At 43.6% G+C, this 16,210-nt stretch overlaps 1 protein-coding gene across 1 annotated transcript in view; it reads right to left on the minus strand.

The window, feature by feature from the left end:
* The window catches only part of chrm3a (cholinergic receptor, muscarinic 3a), an 84,266-nt gene that overhangs the window by 43,031 nt on the left and 25,025 nt on the right, over window positions 1-16,210 (minus strand). The window lies entirely within an intron of this gene.

The following is a 16,210-nucleotide window of genomic DNA, read 5'->3' on the forward strand; positions in this document are numbered from 1 at the left end:
GGATGCACCGCACCCTCCCCGAGACACCGGGCCGCCCAGGGATCCCACACAGGCGAGGGGATCTACATCGCGGCCAGAGGAGCAGCCTAGACCCCCCCCGACAGCCTACCTGCGGCTGGGGGAAGAAGCGGCCACTGAAATGACTGGCTGAGGAGGGAGAGCAGCCGGCCGATGTTGCCGAGCCCCTCCCCTCCGTCTCATGTCCAAGCCACTGTGTTTTTACGTTGTGTGCTGCTTGTGACAAGGGTGTGAATGTACCAAATGTTTTGATTAAAACAACCTACATTCCTCAAAGAGCTAATTCCTCCCCACCAACCCCTTCACAGCAAAGTGTTCAACACGCGTTCACCGATGCTAAGCTAACGGCTTGCCCCGTGGCCCACACCGCTCTCCCGGCTAAGGCCAAACAAGACAGTGGTGCGGCCTGGGCATCCACAGTGCTCGCTACGCCGCCTGAGCTGCGACACACTCCGCTTCCGTAGACACTACGACAACACTGTCGCAGGCAATGACGTCAACGGAGCAACCGGCCGTGGTCTGTTCAGGACACCACAGTCCACTCGGTTTTTTCGGGTTTGGCCCTTTTGATTGCGGTCCCCCTTGGGCAAAACTGGAGGGTTTGGTGGTGGTGAAGGTCAAGGAAGCTTTCCAGCGTTTCATCCACAACGCTCCTCAGCTAACAGCGTTTCTACACGGAATGGAGACGCTGCTGCAAGCCAACAGACTGGATGGAGGGCACAATGAGGCAGGGTTACTCCCTACAATTTTGCCGTATCCCACCGTCTTTCCAGGGCATCAAGGAAGCCATCCTGTCCTCTCAGGAGGAGGTGGACTTCCTCGCTACAGAGATTCAACAGCTCCTGCAGAAACAGGCTATCTCTGTCGTTCCAACCCATGACATGTACAAGGGTCTTTACTCCACGTACTACCTGGTCACCGAGAAGACTGGAGGCTTCAGACCCATCCTGGATCTCCGCTACCTGAACCAGCTCATTGAACAGAAACCGTTCCGCATGCTGACACTCAGGAAACTGCTAGAGCTAGTGCAGCCCAGCGATTGGTTAACGACCATAGATCTGAAAGACGCCTACTTTCATGTCGAGGTGGCCCGGAAACACAGGAATTTTCTGCGTTTTGCCTTCCAGGGGGTGGCTTACGAATACACCAGCCTCCCCTTTGGCTACTCACTGGCCCCACGCACATTCAGCAAGTGTGTAGACGCTGCACTGCTACCATTGCGCGATCAGGGCATGAGGGTCTTTTTCTACTTAGACGACCTCATTGTCATGGCCAGGTCAAAACAATGGGCAATTTTCCACACAGCTCAGTTGATTTTGCATCTTAACAACCTGGGCTTTGCAATCAACTGAGAGAAGAGCTCCCCCTATCCCCACCAGGAGGTGGAGTATTTGGGGGTTGTGCTCAACTCAGCCAGCCTGAGAGCTCATCTGTCAGAACTCAGACAGACGACCCTTCTTCAAGCGGTCCGCAAGCTCCAGCTGAGAACTGCTGTGATGGCGCTGTCAGTAATGCAGCTACTGGGGCTCATGGCAGCAGCCCATCCAGTGGTTACCCTGGGCCTGCTACACATGCGGCGGCTACAACACTGGTTTACCAGCCTGCATCTAAACCTCAAGAGGCACAAGCGATGCATGGTGACGCCCCCCAGTCAGTACAGAGGGACCTGCAGTTCTGGGGGTCCCCTCATCGCCTGAGGGCGGGGGTACCGCTCGGCCAGATATCCTCATACGTGTCGGTGTTCACGGATGTGTCTCTGACCGGATGGGGAGGGACCTGCCTGGGGAGAGCAGTGGGAGAGCCGACACATCAACCAACTGGAGCTCCAGGCGGTGTTTCTGGTCCTCCAGCACCACAAAGCCCTAGTCCAGGGCAGGCACGTGCTGGTGAGGACAGACAACCGCACGACAGTCGCCTACATCAAGGCCCTTCACGTCTCAGGCTCGGAGAACAGGGGCGCCAACCTCATGTCGAGGGGCGGTCCCCCACAGAGCGAGTGGAGAATGCACGCCGATATAATACAGCAGATCTGGTCTCGCTTCGGGACGGCGCCGGTGGACCTGCCAGACGGCACAACACCCACTGCCCGCTGTGGTTCTCGATCCTACCACAGGACAGCCCGCCTTTGGGCGTGGACGTGTTTGCACACACCGTGGCCAAAAGGGCTGCTGTATGCTTTCCCCCCACTCCATCTCATCCCCCCCCTGCTGGAGAGGGTGAGACAGGAATGGTTGTCAGTCATCCTGGTAGCCCCCAGCCACAGATCGGCGGGGTGGTACGCAGAGGTGACGCAGCTGGCAGTGACGGAGCCCTGGCCTGTGCCTCAGGTCTGGGGGGCTCTGTCACAGGAGTCAGGCGCCATAGGCACACTGCCGGTGATCGGCCAACCTCTCCAGGTTTGGCTCCTGAAAGGGAGAGGTTGAGACAGGCTGGGCTGTCCGCAGAGGTGGTACATATCATCCAGGCGGCAAGGGCAGGCTCCACCACTTCCTGCTACAAAGCTAAGTGGCTGGGTTTTCAGCGCTGGTGCATTGAGAAGGAAATGGATCCCATAACCTGCTCAGTGGGATCCATCCATTCCTTCTTACACGGCCTAATGGAGAAGGGACTGTCACACTCAACCATTAAGGTGTATGCGGCAGCTATCTTATCATGTCATGAGGGGTTTGGCAACAGACCTGTCTTCACCCACCCCCTCGTGAAGCATTTTCTGCAGGGTGTGAGGAGGCAACGACCAGTGCTACGTGTCTCCGCACCCCAGTGGGACCTGCCACTGGTACTAGAGGCTCTGAGGTCAAACCCCTACGAGCCCCTGGAACAGTCCTCCTTGAAGATGCTATCTCTCAAGATAGCCTTGTTACTGGCTCTCACCTCTGCCAAGAGGGAGCTGTGCGCCTTGTCGGTTCATCCCAGCTGCATGCTGCTTCGTGGTGACCACAGTACAGCAGTGTTAAGACTGAACCCCTCCTTTGTTCCTAAGAACATAAGAAGCTCATTCAGGTCGAGGACCATACATTTGGATGCCTTCAACCCTCCGCCCCACTCTGGGCCTAGGGAGGCGAGGCTGCATCTGTTGTGTCCTGTGCACGCCCTAACACATTATATGAAGCACACGGCCCCCATTCGACGCACTGATCAACTGCTTGTTTGCTTTGGTGATGGTGCGATCGGTAAAGCTCTATCCAAGAAGCGCCTAGCCGGATGGCTTTGTGACTGTATCTCACAGGCCTACGTGCAGGCGGGGAAAGACCCACCCTCGGTGGTCCGGGCTCACTCCACACGGGGTGTGGCTGTGTCTACGGCCCTCTTCAACGGGGTGAGTGTCGAGGAGATTTGCACAACGGCATCGTGGTCTTCACCATGTCCATTTGTGCATTTTTACCTCTTGGATGTGTCGGGCTCCTTCTCAGGATCTGTGCTCGCAGGTGCGACTCAGGATCTGTGAAGAAGGAGACTGGTGTCTACCATAGACTACCGGTTGTCAGGGGAAAATTTTTTTACACTGACTGTGATGTCCCTGTAAGGGGTCAGGACAGTTCAGGTGTTGGATCTGGCTGGATCAGATCCCTCTTGGTCATGCCAAACCCCTAGCGGTCTAGTGACCTTTCTGAGGGGTGGCCCACTGCCCCATCGCTTAGGATGGAGGCAGCTTAGGGCCTGTGGCTGGTAACCTGTGCCCAATTGTGTCGGTGAGGTGAGCTGTGGCTTGTCGCGGCTGGGCGGACAGCCATCGGGCTCCACCCACTGTACCCATAGAGTCCAGTAGAGGGCGGAGCCTGTGTGAGATAGAACGAAGGTTACGATATGGTAAGCCTAGTTCTATTAGCACAGGCGGAGCCCTCTATGATGGAGCCCTGCTACTCCACCGCCGTCTGCTGAAGGGTTGATTGGATGCTGAGCAGTGAGGAGGACACAATTTCAGTGGGCGAGTACGTGCGTGTGATAGGAGGAGAGGTAGTACACATAGAGTCCAGTTGAGGGCTCTTTTACTTATCATAAAATCTCCTCTTGATTTATTGGAAATAAAAATATATGAATACTCAACTTGTGCTATTTAGTTTTTAGTTATAGTTTATTTTTTGTGCTGCAGGCTTTCATGCAAAATAAAGACATTCTCTCTCCGAGCTCCTTATCAATATTTGGAGACAGAGGGAGAAATACTCAGCATGTGCGATCGCTCATGCACCCACACAGATAGTGGGTACCACATACAGTAAGGCATCTTAAGAGCCTGTAGCTGCTCAGGCGTAACAATTTCCATGCATACAGTTTGGAGAGGAGGGAGGTAATGAGTTGAATTATTTTGCTAAATGGAGAGGCCTGGTGCTCTGGAGTATAACGCTTTGCAGTGGTGACCACAGGAGGCCCTGCATTTTCCTTTATTTTCTTTCTCTCTGCTGCATGTTCCAGCTGGGATGTTATCAGGAGAGACTGAACAGGGTCTATCACTGACTGGTGGAGTTAAGCTAACAAGTTGAGGAGGAAGGTCCAAAAAGCCACTACATTATAAAGGTATATCTATAAATACACCATGTTGGGTTACAATGTCATATACAATATATACAGGGAAAAATCCGTTTTGCTTGATATTAAGACATATGTGAGCAGTGGGGAAAAAAGCTGTACCAATTACTTACGTTCTTCCAAAGTCACATTAACATAATTACCCAGAAAAATTAAAACCTTTTTTCCATTGATGAGATGATTTAGGGGATATAAGCCAATTCTTGGCTTTCTATAAAGTCGAATGCCCTGTAGGTCTAATCTAAACAGCCACATACAACAGCTGGACAAGATGGATGGAATCTTAAACATGCAAGTTAATTGCTGTTAGCCATTAAGACAGATGATTCATCAACATGGATGTAGATAACATGACACGGTGGGCAGTAGACCAATATACCTAATACCAAAATCAATCACCCTTAGTCTCAAGCATGTTGTGAATTTCAGAGTAAATTGTCTGCGTGAGAGAGATGGAGAGACTGTAGAACTTAATCATGTCCCTCATTAAAGCTAAATAATGATTAATGGTAAATTAGTTAAAACATTAAGCTTTAAAGCTCCTATATGAGAAAACTCTATGGGTGATTATGTTAATGAGAGCACATTTCCTCTCTCGGCTGCTTCAAAGTAAAGCCTACACAGGTGGATTGATATTCCTGCTCGGATCCAGACAAAGCAAAGAGGGCTGGAGGGTTAGTGCGAGGCCAGTTGCCCGCAGTGCATGTGTGCATAAGTGTGTGCATTTACATGTGTTTATCCATCCGTCTCTGTGTCTGTGTGTGTCTGCATTTTTTATCAGGTCTGATCCAAGTGCCTCCAGATGCTGGTGCCATTTGCTCCCCTGCCAATCAAAGGCCACAGCAGAATGCCAGTCCCTTAGAGCCCTGGTTTACAGGCAGCTTACCTGTATGTCAGTATTATTCGGATGCACACTGTTCCCCTGTCTCAAAGTTAAAGTGCAATTTATCAGTTGTGAGCGATTGGCATGAAACATTCTTTCTTAAGTAAATTCTGTTTTGTAATAAATATGTATAATCAGATCAAAACTGCCAGGAGTAAAAACCTTAAAGTTTTAATCCTTAAGATTTCAGTACATGACATCTGAATTTTTTTCATATTGTGCATGCATCACTTCCTGTGAATTCCCTGTGCATGTCCATGCCATTTGAGTCCAGCATGGGAATGGCGGACTCCACCACTGACAATGCAAACTACTTAATAGTGAGGTAACTGATACGTTTAAATACATTTATTGGCTATAACAGGATAAATGTTTTTATTTCACATTGCTTTAGCAATGTAAACATCTGTTTCCCATGCCAATAAAGATCCATTGAATTGAACTGAACTGATAAATGAAAGCCATAAACAGAATCAAAAACTGGGTTTGATATCATGAAAATCTTATGGTGTATAACCTTAAAACAGATTGTTCTAAATACTTCAAACTAAAATTAAACATAAAATTTTGAATAAAGCCTTCAACCATTTTCCATAGGGAATATGGTCCCCATACGTGCACAGTTTCTACAGAGATAATGACTTTTTAAAGGACTGGCATGCTGTTAAATTAAGTGTCTGCAGGTTAGGCGCCTCTAACATAGTAGGTTAATGGAAAACACATCAGAACATGGCAGCAACTACTGGAACCAGTGTTGTCCACACCAATGAGACACCTTATCCGAAAAACAAAGGTGAAATTAGAAAATTAGAAAACAGGCAAGGGGGGTTATATACTGACATCTTTGACATTTACACTCATTGAGTTGTTGCCCAGTGGATCTCTCAGACAAGGCCTTTTGATTCCAGCACATACAGACCTACAGTACACTGGTATTTTTAATTCTTGCAATTACAAATTATATCTTGTCTGCAGACCTTCACCTTGACAGGAGGCCTTTATCAACATCCATCCATCTTGAGGAACTCTTTTTTAGATGCTCTGTTATATTTCAAAGCATTGACTCAAAAACCAGCAATAAATAAAAAGAAAATTTTAGGCCATGACAACAGTGCAGTACAGCCTTACTGTACGTCATGGAGAAATGCTTCCATCCCCATTGCATTGCTGATTCTGGCACAGATTAGCATAGCCTGTAAAGAATTGCTGATATCACTAAAACAGGCTATACTAATTAAAGCCAGAATCATCAATTCAGATCTTCGGACACCTTGACCCCTAAAAATGGAAGTGAGATTGGTTCCAAGTGAAGCTAAAGTTGGAAACAAATCAAACGTTAGTATCAGATGGTGAATAGATGTATGGAAGATCAAAGAAAGCACATGAGAAGCTGGATGCATCCTTTGTTTGAAAATGTCAAGAATAAAAACACTTAAAAATCTGAGCTAAATGTGACAAACAAGTTCACTACATACTATTTTCCATCCTGTTAAAGGAAAAAGGTAATTAAACTCTTTTTGTTTTTACAACACTCAAGCAATTTGTTGAAAGTATTTCCAGTTTGCAAATCCCTTTTCCCCCTGTGAGTGTTCAACACATGGTTCATTTCAATTCCGGGCAGCACAGGTCCACAGGACAGATGTCCCCTTGTTCTATGAGCAGTCTTTATCACACAGAAGCCATATCTGTGAATTATACCGCACACAATGCATCAATGACACCCTGTCTATAATGGATGGCCTGGTGAAAGAGAAATGAGGGGAGCATAAGAAAGAAAAAGAGAAAAGTGGTGTGGGTGTATGTGTGAGACAGAGTTAGGAAGGCACAGTATGACAAAAAAAAAACAGATGAACAGGGAACTGCGTTTTAAGATAAGGAAAATATACATTCTGTTTCAGACCAATAAGAATTGCCAAGTGAGAATTTCTCACACAGAGGAATACAACAATGACAATGAGGGAAAATTAGTCAAAAACTCCAATAATGAAGATATTTTACTGGCTTTGACTCTCAGACTTATATGTCAAATAGATGACATTCCCTGTGTTTGGTTTGCTTTGCTCTTGGAAACCTTCGTGAATAAAACTCCAGAGAGTATGCCTGTTTGTCAGAATTGTCCAACGAAACATTTGCACTCAAGATGCTCTGCTTAGAAGTCTCAATCCTTTACCGTCTTTCTGTGGCTTAGCGAATGTGGCAGCTGTAATAATTTATTATCATAATGATAGAGACCTAAGATACAGTGTTCAGAAGATACAGTTTACCAATTCATCACCACAGCATTATGACGCATGCCTAGATTTCTATCACTAACTCTGAAAAGGAAAAATTCCTAAGAGGTTGTGTAAACCAAATAACTAAACTGGTATGACAGAAGGTCAAAAGACGAAAGGAGAAGTCTGTTTGCTCTTTTTCAAGGTTGTGTCTCAAGGGTTACAGGTGGATTTAACCACAGAGATGCTGAAAGAAATTCATATTTGGAAAGATGAGAAACATGCCTGGCTGAAATATGGCTATTTTCCTTTTGAAGTCTTCTTATTTGGTATTTTGCCACTGAATTGATGAAGATGTGTGGATTATAATGGAACTACCAACTCAAATACATCAAATATGAGTTGCGAGCCCTATTCCTCTTCATTTCTGTATCTGTGGCATACACAGTTTGGTTTTGCACCAGACACTGCAGATAAGAACTCCTGCATACTGTTGTCATTTACTTCAAAGGCTCAAGATAATATTGTGACATTTTCATTAACAAAGTCTCTACAGTCATGCTAGCTGCTCTATGAGACAGTCCTTAGGCACACCAGAGGTTTAAGCTAAATGCTAACGCTTGCATGCTAACATGCTCAAAATGACAATGCTAACATGATGATGTTTAGCAAAGAATGTTTACTATGCTCACCATCTTTGTTTACCGTGTAAGCATGCTAACATTTGCAGCACTAAACGCAGAGCACAGCTGAGATGTTAGGGGATGCCATTTGTTTTTCCAGGTTGGTCAGAAAGTATTGCACAAATAAACATGAGGGCAACATGAATGTCTTAACCGTATAATAATGTACACGACTATCACACTAATGTTATGTCAGAGACACATTATTAATGTATATGACACGCAAAACTGAGCGACAGAAGCAGAGATAGGCAAATTAAACTCAAACCAGGCTACACAAATTCCCAAATTGATTTAGAAAAGTAACAGAATTAAAGCCTAAACATCATTGGCTAAAAGGCTCTTCCATAAAAAGCTGCTGCCTTGTTCAAGTCAATAATTTTTAGTGCTAAAACAACACTTTAGTGTGATGAAGTCATTCTGAGCTAATAAAACTTAATTGTCCTGACTATACTACGGTCTTGCCTTTAAATGGAGTGCTTTAAACACGTTTTTCTGTGTTCATTTGGGTGCTGTGATCTGAATTATACTTCATCATTTGTCTTCCTTGTGCTTTACAGAATGTGTGAGGTCCACTAAGTCTATAAAGTTTATGAAATGAAATTAACTAAATTGAAATCATGTTATGTAAAAAAGGTAGCTAACATAGGAAGTTTTGATTCCGATTCTAACTGTAGTGTATTTTAGTGTGAACGCTTGCGTGAAGTTATGTTGTGTTATTGTAACCTCTAAAACAACATTTCCCAATTATAGCTAAAGCCATTATGACCAATAGAAGGCAATGTTTAGCAGGTATCCAATAATATTCCCAGAGTGTCTAGTGAGAGGTGCAAGTGTAAAGTATTTTAAATATTGCAAGCATATACAGTACAGAAGTTGGACAACAGTGTTGTTTCCACCAGTGCATTTTAATGCCTGCAGAATAACATGTCTACTAGACTAGATGACTGAAAAGCTGCTTAAATCGAAAGCCACCACATAAAAATATATTTATGCCAACGGAGAAAAGTTGGAGAGGACACTGGACACATCTGGACACTGTCTCCAGCAGGTATGGGACTGTGTGTTCTGGCAGCTAAAGTAGGAAGCATAATAAAACAAGGGGATTTTGTGGGGAAGGGAAAGGAGAAAAAGAGAAGGGAGGTGAGGGGAAAAAATTATCAAAGTTTTGTCACTTATGTGTAGGCGTTCTTCACAACAAGTTTCCTTCAGGTTAGCAAAGTGCATCATTTCTCCTATAGTTTTCCCTATGGACTATATATGAGGGAATGGACATCAGGAAAATCAGAAGTAACCTAAGATAAAGGTGTTGTGATAGAGTTGGTATGTTGCCTTGGTTAATGCAGTAAAATAGGCAGTATAGGACATAAAAATAGCAAAGTTAAAGATGTGGGAGAGGCTAGTGGTATGACTAGGAAAACACTGCCTTTATCAAGTCTACAGGCTGCACAGCCGCAAGGATAGGAGTATAGAGTTTACAGTACCAATAAGGTAATAATGAAATTTAAAAGAAACACCTGAAAGGTATAATAAGTTCTCAGATATTGTACGACAGGTCTACCAAAGGTATAGAAGATTAGCGTTGAGTATAGGGCAAGCTTTTTGCAGCAGGAAAACTCAATCACACAAAAGACAGATTGCTGTGGAGCAAACATATTGACAGAAAGAGGCAGCAATTTGAGCCAAAGCTGCCATTGGACAAAGCAGTCAATGGATGAGCTGGTGTGCAGGAAAGAGACTTGGCTACATGGTTGTGCAATATGGCGGGAAACCAAATTAGACTCATTACATGCAACATCATCCCCACAAACCTCGAGAGCGAGTGAGGGTGAGAAAAGACTAGAGCATACTTGAGAATAGCACTGAAATTAATGGTCAACACGCCAGTTGCATCAAAACAGTGCAACAGCCACTCATAAGGTATCTGTTAAAAATTGTTTTACAGTTTTGTAGTGAGATAATAACAAAAGTGGAGCAACATATCTTGTTTTACACACTTTCTGTATATGTCACTATTATAAATTCAAAATATAAAAAAAGCCATGGTGCACTATTAAAACACTGTCACTACTACAAAATTACAGTTTGATGAAGTAAACAAGAGAACAACAGAGGTCTCAGGTGCTGATTAAAAGCTTTATTTGAACCTCAGTGCTGGGTACAGAGAGGCTGTCCAAATGCTCACCCAGATCCAAACAGACATTTTACATAAAAAAATATTATGCTAAGCAAAGTAATACAGAAACATTCGGAAGTTTTGAGTAAGTATAAATATATATGGGGGAAGCATGGAATGTTGAGATAAAGTGTAAAATAAAATTGTTCTGTCAAACATGTCTATTCTGTACTGATTTAACATATATCTACTTTAGCATTCAACTTGCTACTGTGTTATGTAAATGTTAAATTATCATATCGGAACTCTGGAATCAACAGATACTAAATATTTAATGACTTGGACCAGGATGTAATAAAAAAAACACGATTAGTAAATTCCTAGAAAACACACATCCTTGACAACAGTTTCCGCACTTTAAGCTCAAATTGAAAAACTTTTTATGAAGACTGAGACACCCATTTGACACAACTGAAGAGTTTTTAAGGAGACTGAAAACAAACACTGCAGTGTTTTAAAAAGCCCTAATCCTGCTGTAGTTTCATCAAAACACTTTGTGGACAGTAAAGAATCTTCAGCAGAGTAAGCTTAGTGTAAGTGTAAGTGTGTGTGTGTGTGTGTGTGTGTGTGTGTGTGTGTGTGTGTGCGTGTGTGTGTGTGTGTGTGTGTGTGTGTATTAATGGACTTCCTAACATAGTCAAGGATTATTCTGTAGTTGCAAGTATGAGCCCCTGAGTGCGGCAGCTGAATACCAAATTGATTTTGTATAATGTATTATAATGCAGAACCCCACTGCCTAATGAAGTCCCACTGGACTGGGTTTCCTCACTATAACTCACCTTTTGTTCTCACAAACACTCCATCAGTTTGATTTTGACAGACGTGGTAAGTCTATCCTACAGAAGCATTTTGCATCCATGCAGGAATTAGGAGCAAAAAAAATTTGTTTTTAATGATATTTAGAAACTTCCTTTACTTATTGCAATTTCTAACTAAAAACATGACTTAATTAAGTGACAAATTACAGAGAAGAACACATCCTAACATTTCTGGAATATCAATAAACTCCGGTGTTGAAAAGATTTCTAGGTTGACCACTTTAATTGTGAGTTTCAGATAAACAAAATTCCTCAAAGGATTTCAAACCTTAAACCAATGATCACAGTCTGCCACTAAACATTGTGAATGTCCAATGAAATCTAACAATGTAACCAATAGCTGAAACAGATAAGATAGAACAAATACATTATTTTAGACAGGTAATCATACTCTCAGAAATGAGGTGACAGAAATGGTTTATCTGTGCCTTCCTAAACATGCCCAACTGTGTTCATCCATATTTCTTGTATAACCATGTCTGTGCCTCCTGTTACTGCAAACCCAAATTAAATGCACGCTGACTGAATTCAATCCAATGCTCAAGTGCTTTTAACCATTCCTGCTGTTGTACCCACACTCACAGATACGCTGGGTGACAAACTGTAAACCCACTGAACTCTGTATGGAGTAACTGCATTTATGCTATGCACCATTTCTTCCATGACAAATGAGCCTTGCCTTTGGCAAGTTAATGAAACATTTTTTAATGTTTTTTTATATTTGCTTGATTTTAATGTTTATTTGTGTTAGTTTCACTTACAGAGATTGCATTGATTTTAGCCCAAGGTTCTCTACTCTCATATGAATGCAAGTATGCTATCAATCATCACTTCAGTGCAAAACCTGATTTCCATAAAGGAACACTCTCGCCAAAGGCTACTTCATTTCATACTAACTTTAGCAAAGTTGAAGGTAATATTTTATCACAGAACAAGCTTTGTAGCATGTAGATCATACTATCACACAAATCAGCTTTGTGTTTGTTGCGCTCAGGGAATGAATTCTATTACTTAAAACACACAGAGGTCAACTCAGCTAAGGTACGAAAAACGAATAAGACAAGAAATCATAGTCGGGCCATCAGGAGCACTACTTCACTCTTTGGACTATTTGAGCAGCCCAAACACGAGCAAGAGAGATGTGTTGATAAGATAAGTAAGGTTTGGGTTTGGATGGCCAGCTACTTAGCTGAATGCTTATATGTATACACTTTTTATGAAGTCGATGTGCTCGTCAATATCAAACAACAAAGCTTGTGTGAATCAGTGAGAGAGAGGAAGCATGAATATGGATAGAAGTGTCGACGTGATATAAAAACGTTCTTTGATCATAAAGCCTAATGTTACTCTACAAGTCTGCGTTTTTTCAGGGAAGTGTATGAACTACACTGCAGACTGGAGTCTCTGTTAACAGTGACAGACAGACATAGATCCGCATTATAAAATATATGCTCGTCTACTATTTGAAATGTTTGTATCCTCACTACACTGCTTGTTTTACACTATTATGAACTGGTTCTGGGTCACATCTCTCCAATCCGAAACACTACCACTTTCATACAGAAATACCACGATAAACACAGGAACATGCAGGCTGTGGCTTTTCTCCAGACATGTTCAGGCTCTGTTACTTCGATGTTCCCGTCTCAGAGGCAGATCAACACCGGCGCCGTACCTTTCATTCAGCACAGCCAGCTGCATATTGGCTCAATACTCCCGAAAAAAGAAGTGACAGCGACTATAGACAGACAGGGAGAACGGACTGCCCTGGCTGCATCACTATAGGCTAACGTTAGTAAACAAATTGCTCCACATTTGCTTTTTGCTGTTACATCTTTTCTTGCAGGCTAAATCAACAGTGGCACACAGGATAGTAACGTGGGTGGCGTTAGTTGGTGAAGTAATGTGGAAAGCGATACAACTTTGCACCGGATAACATCAGCAACTGCTCGGCGTTAGCCGGTGAGCTAATGTGACTTTCTCTGTGTTTCTCCAGCTTTACTAATGCTCACTTTGTTCTTACTCGACATCATCGGAACCTGTTTGGTCTGATGGGCTTCAGCACATAAACCTTTATTGTTGTTTTTTATCCTCACGTGGAGCCTGTGTTTTGCTGTGAGCTGGTTGTGGTTATGGTGTTAGTAGACTGCATGTCGTTAGCTGCGGTGTTGTCGCTTTAGTCAGAGAGAGGCTCGGGAGCGCGCACAGGGCTGAATCCGACCCGGAGACCTCACATTAAAAGCAGAATAGTGGCTGATGCAAGCAACGGAGAAAACAGGCGTGTGCTTCATTTCTAAGTGAGTTTTGAGCCCATTGACAATAAGGCAATGAAAATTTGATTAATTTCATTGAAAAACTTACATAATGGTTATTTATTTACAATGACAAAATCACAGAATATTGCCAGCCTCATTCTTTAAAGAGGTCATATTATGCTGATTTTCAGGTTTCGAAATCTTATTTAGGGGTTGTACCAGAACAGGTTTACATGGTTTCATTTTCAAAAAACACCATATTTTTGCCATACTGCACATTGCTGCAGCTCCTCTTTTCACCCTGTGTGTTAAACACTTTATTTTAGCAATGAGTGATGCAGCTTGCCTCTACATGACTTTGTTGGGAGTTGCACATGCGCAGTTCCTAGTTAAGGACTACTAGCCAATCTGAAGCAGAGTAGGGCGGGCCCTAAAAAGCAGGTAAACACAGCTTCGGTTCAGCTGTATGTCACCTTACCAGCTTAGCAACATGGACTGGAGCAAGAGTTTCAGAGTGGTGAGTTACTAATCTGTAACAAATGTATCTTTGATCCATAAAGTTTTAACTGAGCTCTGTCTCTACATCACCTTTAAGTCCACTGACTGCCTGGGGGGTAGTGTTTGAAAGGGAGAGGGGAGGCAGCAGGCGGACATCTCGTCACTGTGTGCTGCAGCTCAGTGTGTTTTTCCACCGGTATTTTTGAGGGCATGTCATAATGCTCGCCAAGCAACTAGTCAGTTGCTTGGCGCACATTTTGCTGCACATTTTGCTGTGTCGTCACAGAGAACAAAAGAAAAAGGCGGGACAACAAGTGAGCTTATTTCAGGCAGTTCAGAGCAGAGTTTTCTGTGGGAGATGGGAACTCTCTTTGGAGTGAACTTTTTCACTTTGCAAACCTAAAACCAAAAAAAATATATATAACTCAATAAAGGAGAGGGAAAAGCCAAAAAGCATAATATGACTTCTTTAAGAGAGAAGACTTGAAAACACTTGGTCATATATCTTGTTTAAACACAGCCATGTTGTCATCTCTGAGGGTGGACGGACAGGAAGCAGCACGTGAAGATGGGAAAACATCTCTCTGACTCCAGGACCATCAGCACTGGTTCCCCTCAGGGCTGTGTTCTTTCCTCTCTGCTCTTTTCCCTGTACACCAACAGCTTCACCTCCTGTCACCAGTCTGTCAAGCTCCTGAAGTTTGCGCTCATTGGGCACATCTCTAGTGGGGATGAGTCTGCCTACAGGTGGGAGATTGACCATCTGGTGACTCAATGCTCTGAAGACAGTGGAGATGGTCACAGACTTCAGAAAGAGCCCTACCCTCCCCCATCATCCTGTTTGACTCATCAGTTGCCACTGTGGACTCCTTCCGCTTCCAGGGCACCATCATCTCCCAGGACCTCAAGTGGGATCTAAACATCACCTCCATCAGCAAGAAGGCCCAGCAGAGGATGTACTTCCTCCTTGCAAAGTCAATGATGGTGCACTTCTACACCGCCATCATTGAGTCCATCCTCACCTCCTCCATCCCCATCCTGTACGCTGCTGCCACCACCAGGGACAAAGGTGGGCTGCAGCAAATCATTCGCTCTGGAGAGAAGGTGATTGGCTGCAATCTTCCATCTCTTCAGGACCTGTATGCCTCCAGGACTTTGAAGCGATCAGGAAAGATTGTAGCTGACCCCCTCCCATCCCGGACACAAACTGTTTCAGACTCTCCCCTCTGGCAGGAGGCAGCGGTCCATCAGGACCAAAACCTCTCACCGCAAAAACAGCTTCTTCCCGTCTGCAGCTAGCCTAACCCGAGTCCCTCACAGAGCTCTGCGATGGACTGGAGACCTGTCCAGGGTGTACTCTGCCTTTCGCCCAATGAAAGCTGGGATTGGCTCCAGCGACCCTACGCAGGATAAGCGGTTGACGATCGATGGATGAACGTATGGATGGATGGGTCCCTCACAGACACTCCCCTCTTTCAAATAACGCAAATGTCTCAGCACATCAAAATTTTACTTCTTTTTTTTTATTTCAGTCCTCTCAACATCAACACAAAAATCCAAACACGAAACAAAGGACAGAGGCACAAGGCTTCACATACATAGAAGAAAAAAATTATTGCACATATTTGTTATTAATTATTAATCATTGTTGTTCTATATTTTTATATTTTGTCAATTTATATATTTATGTACACAATATTCTCTTCCGTTGCAATACGTCTGCACAACACAACATGGAGAATTGCACGTGTGAATATCCACATTGTTCCTTCTCTGCAAATAGTTGTATTATTTTTATCTTTTCTTTTATTATTCTTAAATAACATTTGTTTATTCCATATTTATATATTTCTAGATTTATTTATGTCAACTGTATGTTTGTCTACGTGAAGCAAATTATCACCAAAGCAAATTCCTCTTATGTGTAAAACATTACTTGGCAATAAAGCTCCTTCTGATTCTGATTCTAATTCTTATTCTGCATATAAAAATGGTAGTAGTTGAGACATGTCATTATGAAACATGGAAGAAGACAAGTTTATTTACGTCTTGATCTAATCATTACCCATCGCAGTATCTTTTTCACACACATGCTCACACACACAAAGCATGCATGAACGGGTGCATTTTGCGCAAAGACTT

Source organism: Micropterus dolomieu, linkage group LG15, assembly GCF_021292245.1.
Source record: "Micropterus dolomieu isolate WLL.071019.BEF.003 ecotype Adirondacks linkage group LG15, ASM2129224v1, whole genome shotgun sequence".
NCBI lineage: Eukaryota > Metazoa > Chordata > Actinopteri > Centrarchiformes > Centrarchidae > Micropterus > Micropterus dolomieu.